Below are 14821 nucleotides of genomic sequence, written 5' to 3'. Positions count from 1 at the left end.
ATGTTTTAGCTTTGTATAAATTATTTAGAATTCTAATAAAGACTTAAATTATATCAGAGCTTGTGTGTGTGTGTGTGTGTGTGTGTGTGTGTGTGTGTGTGTGTGTGTGTGTGTGTGTGTGTGTGTGTGTGTGTGTGTGTGTGTGTGTGAGAGACTATCTATGATTGTCGTAATCCTAAATTATCAGTGGTGCAACTCTGGACCACATAAAATGTGCAAAAAAAAATGGTAATACTTTTACAGTTTGCATTGTTCTTTAACAACGCACAAAATAATGCCATATTATAAACATCTTCAAAGGAAGCAATGTGTGTCAGTATGAATTATACATACAATATCCTGTATTCATATGATAACCAGTGTATTTCTGCAATGTTTTTACCATCAAAAACCTATAGTTTGAAGTTCATTATTCTTCATCGGATGGCAGAGGCAGCCTGTAGAATCAGTATTCTCAGTGCTCTCTTGCTGTATAAACATGTCCTCAAGGACAAGCGCTAAAGACTTCGTAAATCTCTTCATCGATATCCTCGATGCATTTACCTCCATTCCCAAGCATGCTCCGCTTCATTTTATATTCATTATTTGCATATATTTAAATGAACACTGAAATGACAGTACTGTTTGCAGAGGGATTTTGAGTTAGTAACGGGGGATTCAATGGTGTCTCTAAGTAAAAGGAATCTAGGTGGGACTAACAAGTGGGTTAATCGCCTTGATAGATGTAGTTTAATGGTTCGACTGGCGCATCTGTTATTGTTGCTGCTTCCTTTCAGTGCCTTGTCCTACACTGCCATCTACTGGTCACAAGAAGGAGCCAGGACAAGCAATTGCCCAATTTCATGCTATTTTTGTACATTCTAATGTTTTCTTTTTTTTTGATAGAGATAAAGGGCCAGTAATACTTTTTCCCAATGTAAGGACAGAGAGAAAAATTAATGGGTGGGCAAACAAGCAAAAACCTGCATAACTACAAACACACACACGCGCCCGCACGCACATGCGTACACGGAGTGACACACTTGATCACACAGACACACGTACACATTTGCCTATGTGCACAGTGCACACAAAACTAATCCCAACACACATTCTCACAAAGTTCTCCTCTCCATTGTGCTCCGCACTTGAGTCCCTCTCCAGTTAATTCACAGTACAATCGCTCCGGTTAAGCTCTGAGCCAGCGTTAATTAACTAATGTGCGCTCCTTGAATCCGGCTGGCTGTTCCCCTCTCCCGCATGATCCTTTAACGAGGCCTCTGGCTCACAGTCCCAGAATGAGCCTATTAAACCAGGCCAGCTCTCCACTTGTCCATTTCAAAAGCGCCTCTAAGTTTCACAGTTGAGGGGGTGTGTATGAGGGTGAAGCCGTACTATACAACGATTGTGAGTGGGGTCGGATGGAATAAGAGAGCGGAGGAGAATCGGCTGCCCCCATTGAGCCGTGCACTAACTCGCACGCTTCAGACCTTCGGGATGATGGAGTGCCAACCCACCCACCACCCGTCCCACCTCCCTCCACCCAGACCCACCGCCCGTACTAGGGACACAGTATGACATCAGTTCTCTTTCACCGCGGCGCTCCGCCAATCAACATCCTTTAATTTCTCGTTTGGCGCTCTTTCTTCACATCGACCGCGTGGCTCTTCAGCTCCACTTAGCTGGAAACCAGCTCATCAAAGCCCTTTTCAAGCCCCCCTTTCTTTTTTTTTACCCGGCCCGCTACTTTCTCATTTTTGCCCCTCGTTGTGGCACACTTTTTGGTCTGTCCTTTAATTGCCTCTACATCACACAACTCTTCCAGGGCCTGTTGTTTTTGGCCTCTACATTGTAATTTGCCGCACCCTTCTGGTTTGTCCGCTGCTTATTTAGGGCCTAATTGAGCCACTTTGGTAATTAGGGAACAAGTGTTTGAGAGCAGAGGGAGTCGATGCGAGAGGGTGTGCGAGTGGAGATTACCTGCAATTTAAGTACATGATGGCTTTGATGGTTTTGCCCCCTTCTGATGCTATGTCACCCCGAGGCGCACACAGAAGAGACATGTACGTGCATGTTCCAAAACGCCCCTTGTCGTCATCAACTAGCAGACAATGTGGGTTGATGTTTTCACTGCATAATTTTAATCTAAGGACATTTGTGAGTTTTTATGGCCGCGGAAACTGGGCAGAGAAAACGTATTGTCTTTTTTTGCCTGGCGTTGTGATGGTGCTTTAGATGGTGGATAATTGGGTTCAGATTATGAAACATTTCCAATTATTATTTCTACCATACACTACCAGAGAGGGACCCACCAACAATGTATGCAGATGTGAACCATCCAAAATAAAACATAAAAAGCGCTCATTAGAGGAAATGTCCTGAAAGCAGACATCACAAAGTATAATAGCCAATGGAACAGTGGGGTCCAGCTGTCCCCACAGCCACAGGAAACATGTTACCTCTTTCACTTGCTACTTCCTAACTAGGCCACACCTATAGAAATAATACCGAGTTAATACTGTTCAATCACACACATTAACACAGTTTAATAGTCAGCTCCTGACTAGTACCCCACATACACACACACACACACACACACACACACACACACGCACGCACAAACACACACACACACACACACACACACACACACACACACACACACACACACACACACACACACACACGCACACACGCATACACACACACACACACACACACACACATACACAATGGTAATGTCAGTCTATCCTTCAATTCTTTGTTGTCTCATTTCCGAATAGCATTTTCATATTAAATCCTTGGGACAGTGTTATGGGTGCACGTCCAACGCCTCATGAATAGGAGGTGAGCGTGGTGTAAATTAGCCGGCTGTATCCCATGTCAACATCCACCCCAGGACGGCCCTGATATGGTCCCCGTGTTTTGAAACAGATGGTTACTACTAAAATAAAAAAGTAGCAAATTATTTTAGCAGCAGGCAGCTAAAGCAATTAACAACTGGCATCATGTGTTGATTACATTCCATGCAGACTCGATATGGAGGGGAAAAAGTGCAATTTTCCACTCTATTTATTTTCGTTTTTTTTGGGAGGGAGGTGGGGGGTGAAGAAACACTGTCTAAGCCAAATCCAATTGATTAGTAAACACACCTAAATGAGTTGGCATCCCGTGACGTGGTGGGTCTGTATGAGATCAAGTGAGGGCCCAGGGTATCAAAGCAAAGCAGACAATGTTACAACAATGTGAATCATGAAGATGGCTGGTATGAAACGTAGTGAAGCCAGTCATGATGATTATGATGGCGTTCTCTCAGGTGTTTGCTTTTATCGTCTTGTGAAAAACAAACAGGTTGACCGGCAGAAGCAGCAGAACCCCACCGCATCACATTTGATTAAAGCGATGATTCACAAAGTGAACAGGTGGAGGGTGGTGTGGCGGAGGGCGGGCTGGGTGTTCACTACTTCGCCTCTAATGGGCCAACCGACATAAATTGTGTCTATTCACTTGGCTTCATCACAGGGCTTTCCACAGCGCACCTTGATCTCTCTGAAAATAATCAGGAGCAGCCTCTTTTTTCTGCCTCATTTGCTCAGAGACTCCCCCCCCCCCCCCCCCCCTCCCCCCCCGCCCAGCCCCCAAAAAAAACCACACAACCCAAAAAAAAGTGCAGCAAATGGGAGCCGTTTCATGCCTCAAATGTTTCTCTCAGAATCGCTTTTCTTTTCATATTTCCTTTATCTTTTTGTCTTTGACTCCTTTTTTTCTAGGCTGTGGTTCCTTTGTGAAGGAGATAAATGCAGAAAATTATTTTTTATTTTTTGTTCAGGCCTTGTTACCTCATCAGCAGCAGTCAATTGCCACCCCGTTGACCAAACAGCCCACTGTGAGATTGCACTTTGTCTTCCAGACAGAAAATCTAATTTACACTAAACACCTAATCAGTCCCATTCATCTGGCTATGGTCCCCTAGTTTCTCCTCTTCTACACCTGGTTCAAGCTTCTTTAATTACAAGGAGACGCTCTCTCTCTGATCCGAGGCCAAGCTTTGAATATGGAGTGGCATATTCTGAAGTAAATCATACAGGCTCAAACCAATTGTATTACACGACAATCACAGGAGAAAGGGCTCTAATTGCAGTGAAAGGGGAACAGTCAGCTTGTATTCGTTGGTGTGAGCGCTGGGGCTATTGTGTGCAGTACATCATTCCTACCTGCAGGGGGTGCTAAGCACAAGGTAATGATGTTATTCAAGACCAAAATGGACAAAAACAACGTAGAAAATATCCAACGGATATCTTAAAGGTCATTTGAAAACTTTGAGAGTAAAACACTCAGGGAACATTTAGCCTACAATTTTTTGCAGTGCTGCTATTATTTGAAATATGCAGGCATTTGAAAGTTTCTTCGTAGTACAAGTGTACAATGGACTGAAGATGAGGATGACATGAAGTTGTGTAAGCCTTCAAGATAAATGTAAAAAGTAAAATGAATATGAGTTGAAGGTTAAAGGAACACATGTGTTACCGTAAAACTTGAATAGTTGGGAAATTAATATAAAAAAAAAAAAATGGCCATAAGGATAATAAAAAAACAAAACATATCTTTGCAAAATACCATTATATTTAAATCTCTCGCTTCAGTCCTGGCTGCACTGCTCTTCTCTGCTACCTTCTGCTGCTATACTCTGCAAAGCAGTCTTCCATACGTCCGTAAATAAATAAAAATGAACAAAGAAAATATGAAAACAAAACAAACAAGACAAGATCCAAACAGAACAACAACCAAGGAATCAACATCAGACACCGCGTCAATCCTAAAGCGCAGACGTCTGCTGGCCAGGACTGGATCCCCCCCTTCGTGTGCACCAGGGCATTGTGTGCATCCAAACAAAAGAACATATCCCTCCTTCCCACCGCAATGGGCATCCCAACACTGAGCCCCCCATGGCCCTATTGAGCAGATCAAAGATTTGCCTTTAATCTTAAGTCAACCCCCCTAACCCCCTTGCTATCCCCCTATCCCACCTCACTATTGGACAGGGGGATCTTTTTTTCCGATCCTGAAAATGGCGGAAGATTTTACTACGGGGATCTGTCATTTTAATACATGAATCTCTCTTTCTGCTTGTTTTTACCTTGTCTTTACATTGTAATATCCACCCCCACGCACACACTTCCCTCCCATCTAAGATCTGGAGGTGAAGGAAAGCCCGTATATAGGAGGACATGGAGACAGAGCTACAACCTTTGAGGGCTTTTGCCGACCGACAGCCACCCCCACTGGCTGCTGAACCATAGAGTTTGAGAGAACTCAAGGTTTTGACGAACATTGATTTTGTGTTTGGCTTCAAGTGTGCTTCTTCATCTTTTTCAAATCTTTTTTTTTGTGAGTTGGTCGTGTCAAAAATACATTACGTCAAAAGACAACACTTCTTTCACATATGTTTTATAGATGGGTGACATCAAAGCAAAAGAGAGGAGAGACGTTTCCTCAATTTTGTGATGACACTCATGATGTTCAGCCAAACAGGAATCGGCTTCTCTCAGAACAGTCTGTTCAGTCTCTTTGTAAATCCTATCACATCCGGAGAGTTCAAAGTGACAACTTGTGTCAAATCTTAGACAACTTAATTTTTTTTTGATAATTGAATAATATTTTGGACATAAAGTCTCAAAGATATGTTAGCAATACATGCATTTCATAATAATAATTGCCATGTAATAATCTCTGTACATTTATGTCTTCTGCATGTCACTCATGGGAACCATAACTGAATGGCCTCGCTCAAACACACACACACACACACACAGACACACACACACACACACACACACACACACACACACACACACACCGCAAGAACACACCCACACACTCACTCACACACACACACACACACACACACACTCACACTCACACACACACACACACACACACACACACACACACACACACACACACACACACACACACAGTGAGACATTCAGAAAGTCCAATCAGAGTTGCAGCAGGCAGTAAGCGAGACAACAGAAAGTAAACACTGGCAGACAGAGTTGTACTAGGTTTGCTCCGGTCCTCAATGATAAAGTGACAGTGTGTATTAGCAGAGGCAGGCACACGCCCCGTCTATAAAGCTCATTATTACAGATGTGACTCTGCAGGGATCCCGTCTCTGTAGAAAACATGCTTAGGCACACACACACACAAGCACACACAGACACACATACACACACACACAAACACACACACAGGCACACGTATACGCACCAACACACAAACACATATACAAACATAGACACAGGCACACACACACACACACACACACACACACACACACACACAAACATTACGCTAACACACGAAAGCACCACCATGCATACCACACACAACATGATAATACAACAGGAAATCACAATGGGAGCAATTTGATGTAACAGAGGAGACAATGTGCTAGGAGCTAGTTGCATACTTCAATGCTATACGTTTAAAAGACTGCATAGATCAAGTGACATTGGTCGGAAACAATGGGGTCCAATGGAATCCCGGATCCCTCCGGACACAGAGTTAGGTCTGGTGTTGTAGGCTTTGTGCTCTGATGTGTAAAAGGCATTCAAAGCCCTAATGACACATGGGACAGCATTTTATACTTGAATGTTTGTTAACTGTTAACTGTTGTTAACTGTATTTATAAGCATTGCCTGCTTTGTTCCTGTTTGGTCGCATTGACTAGACACTAGGTTTTTCAAAAGTTTTTTGCTGGTAATTATGCCCTCAGTCAGTATTTCAATGTTTTACTCCTTATTCAGCGCAGGGTTCCTGAAATACTGATTGATGAAGCAGTGGCAATACATAGTTAAAACCATGTTTTTAGATATTTATTTTATTATTTTATTCTCCTTGTACTATAATCATGTGGGAGGACTTGGGGCCAGTCTGCTATAGCTGATCATAACGTGGAGAACACCAGAAGTCAGGGCGAATGCCTCCCACTGGGACGGGCCAGCTAAGAGTTAAGGGCACTTTCTAATGCACAATCTGTCATACTGCACCTCATACTAAACCGTTAAACCAAATCGTTTGTCTAATGGTGTGGGTGGGTGCACACATGCCATTTGTACTTCAACTACACGATGGATGACATAATCACAGCAGGGTGAGGTAAGAAGACAAATGCTGAAGCAATGTCCAAGATTAATCCACACAGGGAGCATTCTCTTCAGTGATACTTTCTGCTTGACCTGACTCTACCTGTGCCCTCTCTCCTCTATGCTATAGACTGCCCACAGCTGACACAAACATGTATAAAAGGATATCGCTTCTATCCCTACTGCCATTAAGGCCTTGGACCAGTAGGTTAAATGACTCGCTCTCGCTCTCATTCTCTCTGTCCATCTATCCCTCGATCCATCTCTCTCTCTCTATCACTCTCTCTCTGTCTATCCAGCTATCAATCTATCCATCAGTTTTTACTCTCTGCACTTTTTAGGTCCAAGCAAAAAAAAAAACACGAAAGTAAAGGAACAGAGGATGTGTCCTGGAGAACCGAAACTGAAGCCTGGCGTACCGACATCGTATCTCCGCAGGTCTGACCGCGGACCCCAACCCCCTCCGAGTGTCCCCACCGGGGGCCTGGTTGCTAATGACTCACAGACGCTGCATGCGTCGTCATCTCCACCTCAACTTGACAAATGGCAAATGTCAGCAGCGTATTCTCCTGGTAAGCATAATTTTACGAAGACCAAATATCACCCCGCTCCTTAGGAGACACACGCAAAGGTTAGAGCAACAGCTGTAGTCGTTTCGTGGGCATTAGTCCCGCTTTTTATTTTATTGAACAGAAAAAAAAAAAGATGGAAACCAGGAAGGTGGGGGGGGGGGGGGCTTGTCTTGATGGATACGAGCAGTGAAGCGTGTGTGTGTGTGTGGGGGGGGGGGGGGGGGGGGTACGTCGGAGAGAGGTGCCCCCGACTCAATGCAATAACGAAGGTGCTCTCATTGCGAGGCCGGGATCATGTTTATTTAAACGCCATGGGCAGGGATGGTGTCCTTAATGGAGGAGAGTGGATGCATAAGGGGATAAGGGGGGGGGGGGAGATAGGTGATAGGAAGGGGAAAACGAAGGGGAGAGAGACAGAGGGAGAGAGCGAGAGAGAGGGAGAGGGGGAAGGAGAGAGAGGGATACAGGGAGAGAGAGAAGGAAGGGGAAAAAGAGAGAGAGAGAGAGAGAGAGTGGGGGAGAGAGAAAGAGGGGATAGCGAGGGAGAGAGAGAGAGAGAGCGGGGGGGACGAGAGAAAGAGCGAGAACGAGGGACCCCTGGCCCCACAGAGGAGCAGATCATTTTCTCCCATTTATTGGCTGTGGTAATTTGTTGACTCACTCATCCATGCACACTCTTTATGTTTAATGCAGGCCTCCAGAGGGGGAAAGGCGGGCGGGGCGAGGGGAGGGAAAGGGGGAGGAGGGAGGCTGGGGGTAAGAGGGGGTCTAGCCGGAGAGAGATTACCCCCACGCTTCCTGGTGTGAGCCAGACAGAGGTGGATGAATAACAGTTCCTAAAGTGGGCCCCAGATGCCTTCTAGTGGGAGTTTGACAATGGCGTGGCCCGGCTTCATATAACTACCCAATCCCTGACGGACGCACAAAGAGATAAAGGTTATGTCCCAGGGCCAAGTCACCAAATTGCAAGGTGGTTGCCTGAAAGCGCTAGTTAATCAAACATGTGCAGTGTGTGCGTGCAAACAATATTGTCAAGCACAATATCGTACCCTATTTCTAACACTCAACATTAAAAGTTAATGGACTCAATATTAAGAAAATGAGTTGGTTAATTGGGACACTAAAAATGTACATAAAAATCCATTCTGTCACACGCCCATAGAGATACGCCAATAGAGACACACACATAGAGATACACACATGGAGATACAAACATAGAGATACGCCCATAGAGATACACACATAGAGATACACACATAGAGATATGCCCATAGAGATACACACATGGAGATACACACATAGAGATGCACACATAGAGATATGCTCATAGAGATACACACATAGAGATACACACAGCCAAATAGAGTCCTTTTTCTCCGTTTTCCACTCCGATAACTTTTAGCGGAGGAGAACCTGTCAGGGCCCTTTGACGGGTGTCTGACGTCTGGCCGTTTGACACCCGTCACCCCACACCTAGATGTTATTGGCATGCCCGCCGAGCCCAGGCCCTCCATGAGGTGACAACCGTGTGGACAAACATTGGCCGGCCCACCGCTGGCCCATCTCCGGCCCAGAGCTTCTCCTCGACGGGGTCAGCCACCTCCTCTCTCTCTCCGAGCGCCCGAGGAGAGCCCGCGGTCGCCTGCACCATGACAGCGGGTGTCACGCTGCTGGGCGGGTCCCTGTCTCTCTTGGTCGCCTCCCTGGAAGCTTGAGGTTCAATTGTTTGTGGGAAGTCAAGTCAACGAGTGGCAGACCTGGTTGACACCCTATGGATCTTGGTTGTTTCTTTTTTCTTTTTTTTATGATTGATTCACCGGTGCTGAGAATGTTTTTGGTAAAAAAGAAAAAGGAATCATAAACAATGGAGTTCAATACAATCCGATTCCGTAGAAAATATGTGCGGTTAAAAGTACTTAACTTAGTGGACAATATAATTAAAGAAGCATTAAATGCATTTTGTGCAGTACAATGTAATAGACGCTGTTTAGAATGCGAAGAAAACCTTTATCTATCAATACCTTTATCCTAAACGAGAAGTCAATCAAGAAGATTGTGAAAAAAAATAAAACATGTTGCAAAGCTTCATGTTATTGAGTTCACACCAAAGGATGACATCGCCGTTTAACTCCCGATGTGTATATTTGTAATTCTTTCATCTATTTTGAATAACGTATTCCCAGTCAGTATGCACAGAGAACGTGTCACCAGCACAATGCAGAGGAGCTGTCCCCCAGGGGACACACCGTCAACGGGACACCGAAATAAACACACCATGCCTCGAGTTATCACAAGTCATATAGAAGGTGTGTGAGTGTGTAAGTGTGTGTGTGCGTGCGTAAGTGTGTGTGTGACTGTGTGACTGTGTGAGTGTGCGAGTACGAGAGTGTGTGTGTGAGAGTGTGAGTGAGGGTGTTAGTGTGTGTGTGTGTGTGTGTCTGTGTGTGTGTGTGTGTGTGTGTGTGTGTGTGTGTGTGTGTGTGTGTGTGGTTGTGTGTGTGTGTGGGTGAGTGCGTAAGGGCATGAGTGAGTGAGTGTGTGTGTGTGTGTGTGTGTGTGTGTGTGAGTGAGTGCGTAAGGGCATGAGTGAGTGTGTGAGTGAGTGTGTGTGTGTGTGTGAGTGTTTAAGGGCATGAGTGAGTGTGTGAGTGTGTGTGTGTGTGTGTGTGTGTGTGTGTGTGTGTGTGTGTGTGTGTGTGTGTGTGTGTGTGTGTGTGAGTATGTGCGAATAGGAAAAAAGCTGTAATGGTGTTCTAGCGCTTGTCTAACTCCTGCAGGTCTCTCTTATGTCACGTGCGAAACATCTGCGGTCCTTCTGTGCACCTTCTCCCCGATGCTGGTGGATTCTGCCTTAAGACTGCACCTGCACACAGACATGCACACATATACACAAAACAGGCACACACACACGCACACACACACGCACATACACACACACACACACACACACATACACACACACACGTAGGTTGGCAAACATGCACCCACGCACAACACACATACATCACATGAGGTACCTGAGTAGTTGTGTGTCTGTGTGTGTCTGTCAATGTGTGTCTGTCAATGTGTGTGTTTGTGTGTGTCAGTATGTGTGTGTGTATTTCTCTGTCCCCCGCCACTTCCCAGTATCATCGCTGCCTACGCCCCCGTCTGTCTCTCTCTCCCAGCCCCGCTATAAGATAATGTGACAGGGTGTCAATCATGCCAGGGCCTGGGGTGCCATGGCGACAAGAGGGGGGTTTGGGGCGGGGCATTTTTATTTTATTTATCTGTTGTAGTGGGAGAGGGCAGCAGCAGGGATTTGCACTACAGAACACATCAACCCAACCACTGGCTGATCCACGCTACCCTTTCCCTAGTGCCGCCGAAAACCCTTTGGCACACACAACCTGTCCAACCATCACTACGATACACACACACACACACACACGCACGCACACACACACACACACACACACACACACACACACACACACACACACACACACACACACACACACACACACACACACACACACACACACACACACACACACACACACACACACACACACACACACACGCACGCACACACGCACGCACGCACACACACACACACACACACGCACACACACGCACACACTCACGCCACAGGGTTCTTCTGGGGATCATTGTTACAAACTCACACACACACACACACACACACACACACACACCTTACCGCTTCCCTAAGAAACCCACCCATGGCATCTGAGCACATAATCTAAGTACCCCCCACCCACACACTCCACCACAACCAACCTCCATCCCACCCATTCCTCCCACCACCATGCCCCAGGGGGGGGGGGGGGGGGGGGTCTGTGGTGGGCACACGGGCACTGCCAGTCCCTCTGCCCTGCACCGGGTGATGTGTTGTGATGGGCTCCGTCACGCTCCCGGAGACCTTCAGACACCTGGCTGGGAGGTTGATCAGCACAGACACTCGCTGACTGGCGGAGGAACACCAGAGCCAGGGAGAGCAGTACGCCTTGGCTACGTCACTTCTTCCTCTTCTTTTACGTTGACAATGTGTATTCAGGGCATTTAGCAGACGCTTTTATCCAAAGCGACTTACAATAAGTACATTTGTCAGAATGTACTCTCTTCTTCTTCATCTTCTTCTTCTTTGTTTTCTTCTTCTTCCCAGAGTGCAGCGTTTATGCTAATTATACCCTGGATGGTGTTATATAGGCACGAATGTCTGTTGTCTGACGTACATTATGTCAACCAAGTTGAAATATATGTCTTCTGAGTGTTGGTTTTGAGTTTTGTTCTTTTTTAATATACCAGAGGGCTGTTTTGCCAAAACTGTTTCATAGCTACTACATATATAAACTTGTAAGAAAAGGACTGAAATGTTAAAAGCAAAGATTTTTGTTTCCAATACGTTGTGACACCACGATTGCTGAATTGTGAGAGACAGATACTCCTGATTGGACCACATTTGTAGTGGTCCAAAAATTCCAATACATCATTGCGGCATCCAAGTGTGTTCAAATTAAACGCTGGCCTTTTGAAAGAACATATGTCCTTGCAGAGGGAGGATCTGACGGTGAAGAGCTGACCGTCTAACGGATTTAAAGTACCAGGTGGGTGACGGTGGTGATTGTGAGTCACCACTGTTAGAATTACAGTTATTTGCCAAGGTCTGGACTCTGGAGGCATGGAGATATGAAGACTGTGGCAGCTTCAAAATAATTACTTTTTTTTGCCTTGCCTGCATTCTGGATGTCAGCCATGACATTGGTGTAGCCAATACCAATATCAATAGCAATATCATTGGTGTAAGAACACAAACAACGGACTGCTGGGTTGGCCTGCTGGCATCACAGACCACTCCACTTATTGCCCACGACAGGGGTTGAAGCCAATTCATTTTTTTTTTCAATTTTGCTGATATGATATTGAAAAAGACATCTCATATAGACATAATAGTGTATTGTTCTGTTCTCCCTGACAGGGACAATTGATTCGGGCTGAGGTAGGGTTCTTCTCCATAAACTCACTCAATTATCCCAGAGGCCTTTATCTAAAGAGCTTGTCAATAACATAGCATGTCTCCTACTTGGGTCCAAAACAGGGGACAGGGGTAAATCAATGGCACAAGTTCTAACAACGAAAAGGAGAGTTTAATCTGAAGCTATTCACATCCCATTATGATCACCCAGTGTCACGCTAGGTTGTGCTTAAAGTCTTCAAATGTATTCCTGTGAATCGTGGGCCACAAATGTGGGACTTTTTACGCGGTGGTATCGCATACTTAAAACAAATACATTTCAATAGTGAGAGCACTCATCGCGTGTTAATAGAAACAAAGCAATGCTTGCTTTCCTATAGAGTGCGCCTTCACTGCCGGACATATTTGTATGCAGATCATTATGAAACCGTCGTTTTCCCTTAAGTGAAGACACTGGAGTTCCAGCACCTGGAAACACGAGGCACTTGCGGTAATTGAGCGGTCCATGAAAAGGCACAGTGAATTGAAGAGACGTTGCCATGCAACAGCCCTCGCTCTGGAGGAGTATGGTCATCACAAATGAGTGGCCGGGCCATCAAAGGCAAATGTAAATGTGAGGGGAACAGAGGTCTCACCTGCCGAGGTGCCTGGTGGTGGCTCTGTAGGAAAGGCCCTGGACCCCTGGGGCCTCATCTTGATGTGACGGCCTTTATCATAGGGTCTCGCGGTTCCCACCTGCCATGGACTCACGTAGAGAACAAAAGGGTCTTTCACTACCGCCACATGCCATCTCGAACACACGGAGACACACGCGAACAAACACACACACACACACACACACACACACACACACACACTAACACACACACACACACACACACACACACACACACACACACACACACACACACACACACACACACACACACACACACACACACACACACAGACACAGACACTAACACACACATACAAGAAAAAGAAGATGAAAAAAATGGACACATGCGCTTGCATACACATGGAAAGACCAGCACATGGCTCTCTCGGCAGGGGTCCGGTGTACCGCAGGGTGAATTAATCACAGCCCCAAGTCCCACGCAATATAGGAGCGGCAATCGATAAACCGCAATACGTTTGATGCACTACCTACATATGACATGATATCATATGTGCTGCAAGGTATAGCAACACAACAACAGCTTAGCTAACACAATCTCAGAACAAAATAACAACAACACATTTTCCATCAACGGAGAGAACCAATCGAATTTAGTTTTTTGAAGTGTTGCAGAAAGTTCCAGAAAACACTTCTGACAGCCTGATGAAGCTCCAAACTCTGCTTCAGGACATGCTTCCTTTCTTACGGTGGCCACATTCTTTAAGAACAAATGACTTTGTCTCGAATTGCTTACCTGGCACTTATTCCTCATTATTATAATGTGTCACCTCATCACTTTTTTCTTCTTCTGCAGGTAATGGATATTAGCGGCCATCTTGGCTCTTTAAGTGATAGTTCCCTCTCCGCCTACCCGCTGTGCGTCCCCTCATTAATGCAAGCCGTGCTCCATCACTAGTCTTTCCTCCACTGAACACTGACAAGGATGAAATTAATGTTAGCTTTCAGACCTAATTAGAGAGTAGATGGTTCACCTTCAATAAGGAAAAATGGTATAGATGTCATTTTCATTTCCCCTCGACACAACAGGCGCCGTCGCTGGACGGATCCTAGATGGATGACACCGTACGTTTCTCAGGTATAGCCCTGGCTGCTTCTCCCAAAGACAAACCCCAGTCAAATGCTCGTGTCCTCGTGGCTCATTGAACTGTCAGCGGACGTCATGAAATACTCCATCATCTCACAATGTGATATATGCTGCAAAATGACGTGCATGGTGAGATGTACGTGTGGAACGCTATGGTCTATTGAAGGGTCTTATATGCTCTTTCTTTGCATATCTCCAAGGATTGCAGCAGAAGGTTTCCATGGTAATGGTGGATTGTCACCTCGACGGAGGCGTCCTCATGTGTGCTACTTTTGTCATTTTGAGATACGTTCTCCCGAGAGAGTAGATAACTTCTAGGCATGTTTGAACAGCGTTTGCGTGCATTATGGCATCGTTTGGATTTGTGACGTTTCAACCATTTCA

The 14821-nt window shown here is 45.6% G+C and overlaps 1 protein-coding gene across 3 annotated transcripts in view; it reads left to right on the top strand.

The window, feature by feature from the left end:
- nalcn (sodium leak channel, non-selective) overlaps positions 1 to 53 on the top strand; it is a 72188-nt gene extending 72135 nt beyond the window's left edge. For all 3 annotated transcript variants that reach the window (XM_060039943.1, XM_060039942.1, XM_060039944.1), the window contains one exon: positions 1 to 53. This exon is cut by the window's left edge and continues 999 nt beyond it. The gene's annotated coding sequence lies outside the window, so the exon portion shown is untranslated.
- The last annotated feature ends 14768 nt before the right edge of the window (positions 54 to 14821 follow it).

The sequence above is a fragment of the Gadus macrocephalus genome, chromosome 20 (assembly GCF_031168955.1).
Source record: "Gadus macrocephalus chromosome 20, ASM3116895v1".
In the NCBI taxonomy this organism is placed as follows: domain Eukaryota; kingdom Metazoa; phylum Chordata; class Actinopteri; order Gadiformes; family Gadidae; genus Gadus; species Gadus macrocephalus.
Note: the sequence above shows the minus strand (reverse complement) of the source record. Positions and strands in the feature narration are given on the sequence as shown.